This window comes from Primulina eburnea, unplaced genomic scaffold (assembly GCF_022965805.1).
Source record: "Primulina eburnea isolate SZY01 unplaced genomic scaffold, ASM2296580v1 ctg532_ERROPOS1188953+, whole genome shotgun sequence".
NCBI lineage: Eukaryota > Viridiplantae > Streptophyta > Magnoliopsida > Lamiales > Gesneriaceae > Primulina > Primulina eburnea.
In genome coordinates, this window is record NW_027331326.1 from 98,879 (window position 1) to 110,467 (window position 11,589).

The window sequence follows — 11,589 nt, forward strand, 5'->3', positions numbered from 1 at the left end:
TCTTGATGGGTCAATATATGGGAGTATTATCAGTCTCCTCCTCCCAAGTTGAACTGAATCGCATGTTCGAAGTTTGATTAGTGGCGCTTCCTAGACGAATGAACACGGTATCCATCAATAACCCTTCATTTCATTTTTTTTTTGTTCCCCTATAAATAAATGCCCTCCTCATTTCATTATCATGTCTCCCCTTAATATTTAATGCACCCTAGCCCTCGTCAACGTAATTCCTCGCACTCTCCCCACTCCGCAGCCTCGCCCCTCCTCGCGCACTCGCCCTGCACACCACCTCGCCCCTTCGCCTCGCAACAGCTAGCCTCTCCCCTCCTCACACAAAGCCTCTCTCACCCACAGCCTCGCCCTAGCCCCTCGTCATCAACCCTCGCCCATCACCGCTCTCCCGAGCCTCGTCCATCACCGCTTCCATCCTCCTGCGAGCCTCGCCTCTCCCGCCCGAGCCCATGCCTTCACAGCCTCGCCTAGCTTATCCACCCACGCCTTCGGCTTCACCCCATCCTCGCATCTCCCTTCGCGCAGCCTCGCCTCTTGTGCAGCATCCTCACCCTTATTTTCCCCTCTCCTTGCCCCGTCCCTGCTGTTTGCCCTCGCCCTTCTCTTCCTCGCCCTCGCCCTCGTCCTTCTCCCCCGCCACTCGCCCTCTTTGTTGTCTACCCTCCCCATAGCCTCACTATGTCCTCGTTGTTCGCCCTTGCCTTTCACTCGCCATAGCCTACGCCGCTCGCCCTCACCCTTCTCTCCCAGCCCTAGCCGACTCACCCCTAGCCCTGCCTCGTCGCTCATCCCCTCACCCCTTGCCACTCCACGCAGCCTCCTCGCCCGCGCCACATCCTCACCTGTCGCCCTCTGCCTCTCCTTCCTCGCCCCTTCTCTTTGCAACAGCTCTCGCCATTCCTGCCTCGCCCCTGGCCCTTAGTCTGTAGCTCTCGCCTGTCTCGCCTAGCAGCTCTGCCCCGCCCCTCCCTGAGCGCAGCCCCTCACCTCTGCACACTCATTTGAGCACCCTCGCCCCTCGCTCCGCCCACCACCTGCCATTTCCCTTGGGCTTGTTCCTCGAGTATTTTCCCACGCTTTTTCCGAGTAAGTTTTCTCCTCTTTTTGTTTAGTTATCCTTAACACCCATGTCTTCATCTGATTCTGAGTTCACTTCCTCGAGCAATTTCGAGAGGTCTAGCGAGTCTGATGAGTCTAGGACTTCCTTAGAAGATCCTGAATTTTCTCCCAACTCCCACGAGAAGGAGATTGTAAGCCATAAGCGTCCCGGTGAAGAAATCCTTCATGTGAACTAAAAAATGAATATATCCAACGCCGATAATATATGGTATGGCCACATATAATCCCACAACTCTCCTACTAATGAGTTGGACCTTAGGGCTTCGTGGCATATTCCCTCTTCCCATAAGATCATCATTCCCACCCCCGAAAACCGACCCTATCTAGCTCCCAAAAGTTGTAATAATTTTTTCCAACATCAGTTAGATGCGGGTCTCAGCTTTCCCCTATGTGATTTCCTCTAAGAGTTGAGTAGTTATTATAAGGTGCATCTAGATCAGCTCACCTCCAATACATTCCGCTCGATATGCAGCTTCATCGTATTACTACGGGCCCTAGAACTTTCTTTATATTGCACCAATTTCTCCTACTTTTTGGTCTTGGCCAAATCGAAGGAGGAGCCCTTCTACGTAACATCTTGATCCAACCATAAGATTTTTTATAGGGCTCTTAGTTATGTGAAGGACTAGAAAAAAAAACTTGTTCTTTATCCAGCCTCCCAAAGAGTTGACTTGTGTCACGGAGTGGTACCCTGTTTTCACCAAGCCTACCCTTCCAAAGGGTTTCAAAAAGGATAAAGCATATCTGCGCATAGTGAGTGTACTAGGGGACCGATGTGTTAGTATTTCCAAACTCTTATCTGAAGATCTCCTATACTATGTCGGGTTAAGTCCAGCAAAAATTAAACTGAAGGGGGATGCTGATAGATAGTCTCATCTTTTCACACTTTTTATTTCGTTTTTACTTACTATAATATTTTATAACATTCTCATCTGGTTCATTGTTTTTATTCACAGGTACGAGAGTCATGAATGCCATATTTCTCTGAGAGCTCGCGAAGAAGGGGAAAGCTGGGGTTTCGTCATCAGCACCCAAGAAGCAAGTTACTCCAGCAGTCACGACACACACGAAGGGAAATTGCTCCAATGCTGCGAAGAAACCTGATGGCTCACCTAGTGCCGTGAAGAAAAAGACAGGCTCGTCCTCCTCCACCCAGAAGCGAGTTTCCTCCCCGCCCTTTAAGGACGAGTCCCCTCCTCACTCTAGCAAGAAGAAGACTTCCCCTGATCCCAGCACATCCGTCCAACTTAAAGGTAAGCAAAAACTTTCTGAGATCTCAATCACGTCGGCTTATTCTTATGAGGTGACCGGATCAGATGATGAACATCCTTCTGGGCCGTGGATACATCCTTTGTATACCACGAAATCAGTTATTGTTAGACGAGTTCCTACTCATATAGCACGGACGCTATTATTTCAGCTCCCTTCCCACGCAGATGCAACATTCATGAATTCCCTGGGATGGTCTGAACTTGCTCGCCGAACATGCAGCAGTTTCACTAAGGTACATTTCTCCCTTTAAACCTTAACTTGATGTTCAATATACGGGTGATTTTCTTCTCGTTTTCTCATTCTCGTCTACTTTATTCAGGGCATCATGTATCTAGGAGAGTTGGTTGAGCACGCTGAGGTTATCTGATTGGATGCTTTCCGATTCACGTGAGGGTAGGGCTCTTCGCGAGCATCTCCAGGAGACTATCGGCGAGGCGCATCCCAAGTATGTAAATTTTAATTTTCAATCTCTCCAACTCTTCTCCTTTACTGGGCGCAACCCAATTAGGTAAAATTTAATTTTCTTTCTCCTCAACTCGTCTCCTCTACTTGGCGCAGTCTAAGTAGGTAAAATTTAATTTGTATTCTCTCCAACTCTTCTCCTCTACTCGGCAATGCCCAAGTAGATAAAATTTAATTTTTCTCATCCTCATAATACAACAAGATTCATGAGCTGAATAGAATAACTTGTTTTTATTGAATTTCATCCGATTATATAGGACAAATTCAAAAACGAAATACATCAACGATAAAATCAAGAGTGATATTTCCAAAGGTAGTAAGCATTCCAAGGTATCTTTAAAGTTTTTCCTTGCACATTCTCCTGATAATAGGCTTCAAAATTAAGCTTCTCGGTCGCTCTGAAATGAACCTCCCATTTTGGGTCCAACTTTCCTCTCTGCTCTTCTTGTACCTTTCTTAGGACCAAGTCACCCACTTGGAAGCTTCTCTGAATGACCCTACGATTGTAGGACTGAGCTGTACGATTTTTATGAGCTTCCATACGAATGCTCTCAGCCTCTCTTTTCTCTTCCAATAGCTCAAGGTCAGCGGCCTGTCTCATACCATTATCTTCATCATAGAACATCACCCTCGCCGATTCCAATCCAATTTCAGCTTGGAGCACCGACTCATTACCATATACTAAACTGAAAGGATTTTATTTTGTCCCTTCTCTTGGGGTGGTTCGGTATGCTCACAAGAAACTCGGTAGTTCATCCACCCAATTGCTCTTAGCATTGCCAAGTCGAACCTTTAGACCTTGAACTAGCGTCCTATTAGTCACCTCCACATGTCCATTACTTTGCAGGTAAGCTAAGGAGGTAAAGAATTGTTGAATTTTCAACTCTTTACACCAGACTTGGATCTTAGCTCCTTGGAACTGTCTTCCATTATCGGATATCAGTCTTCTAGGCACCCCATATCTACACAATATATTCTTCTATAAGAATTTCAAGACCCCACTCTCAATAATACTGGCCAAAGGCTCTGCTTCAACCCATTTCGAAAAATAGTCTACTCCTACCAACAGATATTTCTTCTGAGCGGGAGCTACAGGGAAAGGTCCTACAATATCAATTACCCACTGGTCAAGGACAAGCAGCTATGATAGTCCTCATCAGTGCGGCCGGCTGGTGATGCAACCGAGAATGACGTTGACAACTTTCACAACATGTCACTAACTCCTGGGCATTGTGTAGCACCGAGGGCCAACAATAGCCTGCTAGCATCTCTTTTCTTGCCAAAGCATAGGCTACCAAATGATTTCCAAAACATCCTTCGTGAACTTCTCGGAGCACATAATCAGCCTCTTGATAACTCAAGCATCGAAGGAGCGGCCCTGCAAAGGATCTACGATACAACACTTCTTCGACTAAAACATAGCGCGAACACTTTATCTTCAATTTACGAGCTTCCCTAGAGTCATTAGGAAGCTTTCCCTCTTTCAAATAACCAATTATGATTGTTCTCCAATCCTCTTCTTATTGTTCAACTACAGGCAAATTCGTGTGAGGTGCAAGTTAGACTTGAAACACCACATCCCTAGTCTTCCAACTCCCCATCGCCTCGGCCATTTTGGCTAGAGTGTCTGTCTTCTCGTTCTCTTTCCTAGGGATATGCTCAAACATGACCTCTGTGAACTTCTCTCTAACTTTGTCCACCTCTCGAGCATACTCGATAAGTTTTTCATTTTTCACAGCATACACTCCCTTCATCTGCTACGCCACCAATTGTGAGTCAGAAAAAACTAGCACTCGTGTAGCTCCCATGTTCCTGGCTACCCGGAGCCCTGCCAACATAGCTTCATACTCAGCATCATTGTTCAATGCCAAAAAACCAAACCTTATAGCTAACTTCATTTCATCTACAGCCGGTGAAATATATACTATCCTCACCCCACTTCCATCATTCGAAGAGGAACCATCTACATACACCCTCCAATGGTAATCATTTTCCTGATGTATAGTTTCAGGCAGAAAGTGGGCCAAGGCTTGTGCTTTAATAGATGTTTTTGGTTCATACTGGATATCATGCTCTCCTGCTCAATAGTTCATTTAACCAAATGACCAGATGTGGGGACCCGGACGCTAATTCATTTCTTAATTGTCTGTGAGAATAATTAAATCAATTATAATAAACATGGTCTAATTTTTTTTATATATACAAGTGTCAAATGCAGAACGTAATGGAATTCATTCGAATATATACATCGAAAACAAAGTACAAGTCTTGTACCATATACAGTCATTTAAAACTAAGGTTTAACGACTACATATCAAGTGTTCAAACCCTATCTAAAATCCAATTCCATAGTCTCCACTCTAATCACGATCTCTCTTAATCTCCTCGACCCTGATCCAGTCCCACCTGTTGTCATGCACACATACAAACACGATAACAGCCGGATAATTCCGGTGAGAAATACATCCCAGTATAATCAACGATACATGCAATCATATAATCAATATAAAGAATGAAACAGATATCATTAATATGTATCAAAATCTGAAAACATAATTCAATATAAATCTGTTAATAAACTCATGACTCTATATCTCATACTAGACTCATTCGAATCTCAGTAATAGAAGTAAATCCATTTCTAATCAAACATCGATATAAATCAAACATCCAGTGTCTTGACCATCCGTGAAAGACTTTGGCACCTCCGCCAATCACTATTCTGTGACAATGTGCAATGGGCCAGTTGCGACTCCATCACCATCTGGCCCTTCTGTCACAAGACCAATCGTCTAATACATACTTTCTATAAATCAATAGAACAAGCATATCAATCAAATCAATGCACACAATAACAATAAGTATCTGGTTTAGGGAAACTCAAGTATATCACACTCGAATCATTCTCCCGGTTCGACATTGACTTATACCTTTCTTTTGTTGCAGTTCTGACAACGTTCTCGTCTGGAATTCGAAGTCAGTCAATACTCAATCTAGCAATGACAATATCAAGAAGTACAATATCAATACACTGCTCAATTCAATACCGAATTTGATAAATCTGAATCTAACTCAAAATCAACGGCATAACGGAACAATCCCGATATCCTCATCAATACAATATCAACAGATATCAATTACAATCCATAACCAATATCCGATACAATCCGTACTCAATTACTAATCCAAATCTATCCAATTTCAATCAATATAATATGAAAAACCATAACAATTCTATAAACAATCTGTTTTTCGATCTGACTTCGATTCTATGATGTCTAGTATCTCGAGAACACTATATATCAATCAAATCATAATTCCCATCAATGTCATATTTTCAAATCATAATATAAATCTATAAAACTCGTCCACTAGTAGCTCTCATCAATAAGAACACGGTACAGAAGTCAGATTCAAAATCAAACGGACGGATTTTCTTTAATCTTCAACTTTCAAAAAAGAAAAGTGACAATTCCCCTGAAGCTTTCGTCCTTGTTTCTTGCTGATTTCCAAGGGAAAGGTTATATGGATATATATATATCCTGCATGCAAGGGGCAAGTGGCTCGTCCTTTGTGCAGCACGTCTCGCGTATATGCGCGACCTCTCTCGGCGCATATGCGCGAGACCTACTGGTCTTCGTACTTAGTTTTTCGGCAGCTCGCGCATATGCGCGCCTCATCTCGGCGCATATGCGCGTGGTTCTCTGGACTTGGCATTTGCTTCTCGCACAGCTCGCGCATATGCGCGCCCTCACTCCGCGCATATGTGCTAGGTCTTCTGCCCATTTCGCGCATGTGCGCGCATTTACGCGAATGGTACTGTCCTCGCACATCAATTCTTGTAGTTTCTCGTCTTTCCCGGTCCGATCCTTTCCGTCCATAATTACAGCAAATTATAAATCAATAATAGAAAATTATCAAATAAAATCTCGGGCATTACACCAGACATATCTGAATGAGTTAAGATCATATCCAAAAGATTTTTGGTGAGCACCACAATTGGATGTGACAAAAAATATGGTCTCAAGCATCTCGCTATCATAACCGAATCCAAAGCCAACTTCTCCTCGTTGGCAGATAAATATACCCACAAATGATCACATGTTGCTGTTTTGACAGGACAAGGAGCTCAGCTAGATACCTTTTAAATTCTTCAAAAGCCTTCTCACAATCTGGATCCCATTCAAATTTTTTCTCCTTGCGCAAATTCGGAAAAATGGTAAGCTTTTGTGTGCGGACCTTGAGATAAACCGCACTAGCGGAACATTCCTCCCTGTCAGCTGTTGGACATCCTTAGGTCCTCGGAGTGGAAACCATATCTTGGATAGCTCGGACCTTCTCGAGGTTAGCCTCGATCCCTCTCTCCGTCACCATATATCCCATAAACTTCTCACTCTTCACCCCAAAGATACACTTGTGTGGTTTCAACTTCCCCCATAAAACCTGAGGGTGGAAAATGTCTCCACTTAGTCAGGTATGAGCTAAGTTGAGTCCTTTGAATTCACCATAATATCGTCCACGTATACTTCGACATTCCTTCCTACCTGCTCGGAAAATTCTTTATCCATTAATCGCTTATACGTGGGTCCAGAATTTTTGATTCCGAAATACATGGTCATGTAACAAAAAGTCCCTTATGAGGTAATGAAACTCACTTTATCTTGATCCTTCACGGCTAAGGGGATTTGATAGTACCCCTGATAAGCATCCAACATACACATATTGATGACCGACCGTGGAGTCTACCAGCTTATCTATCCGAGGCAAAGGATATCATTCTTTATGACATGCTTTATTGAGATCTACTAAGTCCACACACATCCTCCACTTTTCTGAACTCTTCAGCATTAGGGCGACATTCGATAGGCAGGTAGCAAAATGTACATCTAGAATATGCACCGCACTAAGCAACTCTCCCACTTATTTTTTTATTAATTTGTATTTTTCGGTCCCGAAGTGCCTCTTCTTCTTTTTCACAGGGCGAGCATTTGGCAAGATGTTAAGCCGGTGCTATACGATGTCAGGGGTCATGCCTTTGAGTTCTTGGACTGACCAAGCAAATACGTCGAGATTAGCCTGCAAACAAGTAATGAATTCCTTCTTAATCTCTGAGTCAAGGTCAAGGTCAGGGGCTATCTTGAGTGTCTTTTTCGCGGACCCCAACTCTACGATTTCAGGCTCTTCATCCGCTACCTCCTGAACCTTCCTTTTCACTATGGGTAACCCATTTCTTCCCTTCCTAATCATGCTAACCTTCACACGCGCTCTCTTTCTTTCTTCTTTCACTACTCTTTCATAAAACCGATGAGCGACTCTTTGGTCCTCGAACAAGACTCCGAATCCCTTTCCCATCGGAAACTTAAGCTTCTGATGATATGTGGAAGCTACAGCTCTGAAATCCTTTAGGGCTGACGTCCCAAAATTCCATTATACGCTGATGGGGATCCACCACGGTGAATGTTATCATCTTTGTTACCCACCGAGGATCATTCCCCAAGGATAGAAGAAGAACAATCTGACCCAATGGCGGAATGCCATGTCTTGCAAACCCATACAGAGGGGTAGAGAGTGGCTCAAACTCAAATATTTCCAATTTCATCTAATCCAACGTGATCTTGAACAAAATATTTACAGAGCTTCCATTATCAATAAAGATACTTGTCACATCATAATTGGCAATAGTGGCTGTCACCACCAAGGCAGCGGTATGTGGAGCCACAACCCTCAGAGTTCTTTCGGCCCAAAGCTGATGATAGGATATTGTGGTAAGTCGGCGCCCCTAGATATCCCAAAGTTCTCCAGCCTCCTTCCGTATGCTTTCCAAGCTCGCCCGGAGTCTCCATCAGTTGTGTAACGCCCCGAAAATTTTAAGGTCCACGCAAACCACATGCATGCAGTTTTTAAATTATCTTGTATTTTAAGTAATTGTGTTAATTGCATGGATTAATTTTGTTGTGCATTTTTACATGTTTAAAAATATACTTTTCTATATGGTTGCATTAAAATGTATTTTTATAGATTATTCGAGTTGCGATCGAGGAACGGAGACCGAAAGCTGAAAAATAGAAAATGTTTTTATTAAATAATTGTTTTTAATTATTTAAATTAAGGGTGATGCTTTTTCTTAATTTTGAAAATATGGGGTTTTGAGGTGATTTTATACGCCAGGACGTAAATTTTATCGGTGTTGGTTTTTCAACAAAAATGCGAACGTTTAGCAACCCGGATAATAAATTCATAAACTTTATTAAACAAAATATTTTTAATATTTAATTAAGCACCAATGGGCCTAACTTGTTTGCTTAATGGGCTTAAGCTTGGTTAGTACTTAATTAACTACTTAATGTAAATTAGACCCCATAACCCTACACTTTTCACACGTCACTTTTCAGAATTTTGCACTCCAAAATCTCTCCAAAAACACGGCACACACACTCCAAAATTTGGTAGAAAATTTCGTGAGTTTCAAAGAGGAATTCAAGCCAAGGTTTGGGTCGTCATTCTTCGCAATCGTCAACGAGAAATCGTGCATTTAAAATGCAAAGGCACGCCATATTCTCTTTTTACTCATCATCACACCATAATATGTATTTATGTTTGAATTTGCATGAAAACAAGTTGCAACTCTGAAGATTTTCGGATATGCATATTGTGTGATTTTTAAAACATGTATTTTGATCCAAAAAACCATGAATTTCATCTACCTAAGGGGTTGCCATGATTAGGATGTGTTAGGGGCATGTTTTACACAAGTTTAAGGGGTCCTAAAACAACCCAAAAGGTTGCACACGATCCCAAAAACAAGCTGGAACAATTTTGGAACCAACTTACTGTCATATTGCTGTAGGGTTCAGTTTCATGGGATTGGTGACTGGGCATGAGTTTGGTTGGGACCAGGGCCTGGCTAGGGTCGTGAGAGGTCTAGGGAAGAGTCCTATCCATGCTAGTACTCGAGACCAAGGGCTGGGGAGGAGTCCTAGCAAGCTAGGACTCCACCCGAGAGGTCATGGCGAAGTCGCGCAAAAGCTGGGCGAGAAGGATGGGGCTTGCGGCTGGCCTGTGGGCGAGCCAAGTGGGTCCTATGGGGTCTAAGGGAGATGTTCTTGGTTCGGACCAGGGGCTACTGCAGTTTTGGTGGCTGACGGCTTGAGAGGAGAGGGAACCGTGAGTGAGCAAGGGAGGATAGCGCAGGTGCTGTTCTTGTGCACGGCCTTGCTGCTTGGTTTAGGGATTCAGGCTGGGGGTGGCTCGGTTCAGGGACTAGTCAGGAGTCATTAAGGGTCATGGGTGCTCGGTGTTTAAGGGGTGGTAGAGTCCTAGGCGGCTAGGAGTCCCAATTCAACAAGGACACTACAAACGCGCACACGCATGCACTTGGGGTCGGTTTCCAGGAGTGATTGTGCGACTTAGGGGCTGGTTCTTGGGCTTGGGGCTGGTCAGTAGGGTTCCTAGATGGGTTGGCTTGGGTTTGGCTCGGGCGCGGCTCGAGTAAATTGGGAGATGGCTCGGCGTGTTCGTCGATATGTCGAAAACAAAAATTTAAGGAGGAAAATTGAATCCATATGTCCATGGGTGGGGCTCATGACTTGTAAGGGTAAAATAAATACTAAAAATGTTATGTTTAAAGTTTTGGGTCAAAATAACGAGTTTCAGATTTATCCGGGATTTAATCGCCGCACGAAACACTAATTAAGGAATTAATTAAAAAGTATAGTTTAAGCTTCATAAAATTATAAAAAATTAGGTTTATGCTTAAATAATTATTAGAAGTCTAATTTTTTAATTTGGGAATTATACTAAGGTTTGGTTTAATTCGGGATTAAAACGCAGTAATACGTCTTATTTAAAGATTAATTTAAAAGTCCTCGATTTAAGCCAAATAAAAATATGAGAAAATTCATGTAAGCTTAAATAATTATTTGGGACATGTTAGAGTCAATGGAATTAATGAAAAAACTTCTAGCACGATTTAAGAAAACGAATAGGAGACGTCTCAAGTAGCACCCCCGAGATCATATGAATCATTCCTCTCATAGGAAGGTTGTCCTCATTCATTCTCCTTCTCGGATCGGCAGGCTTTCGAGGGACATCTTGACCCCACCCCTCCCTTCTTGGCTCTCCTACTTTATGATTTATCCATGGAGGGCCTCGACCTCGTCTAATTGACAAGTGAGACCTTGGGCGAATCTGGAGGAGGATCACTCTTATCTATCAAGCGGAGGCAGTCTAGCACTACCCTCAACCCTCTGTGATTTTATCCACCATTCTTCGGATTCCCTCACCTCCATCACCATGTCTCGATTGATAATCATAGGAACATGGGATGAGAATTGTCCTCTACCCCTAGCTTTATCCTATTCTCTTTCGCATGCGCCTCTCTTCCAACCTCTTTTCTCTGCTCCCTCAAATCTACTTCCTCCGGGCCGCTGCTCCATCCTCTTGTGCCATTGGGCATCCTCTAGATTCACATGCTTTTTTGCCCGAGCCAAAAGATCATCATAGCTCAATGGAGGTTTCTTGACCATCGATTTGAAGAATTCCCTCCTCTCATTCTTTGGGTAAGGCACTTATCATGATTTCAAGGATAGCCGCTGGTATCTCTAGCACTGCATTGTTGAAGCGTTGGATAAACTCTCGCAAACTCTCTGTCTCTTGTTGCTTCATCAAAAATAGGCTTAAGTTACTCTTCTGGTACTTCTTGCTGCTAGAAAATCTATGCAAGAA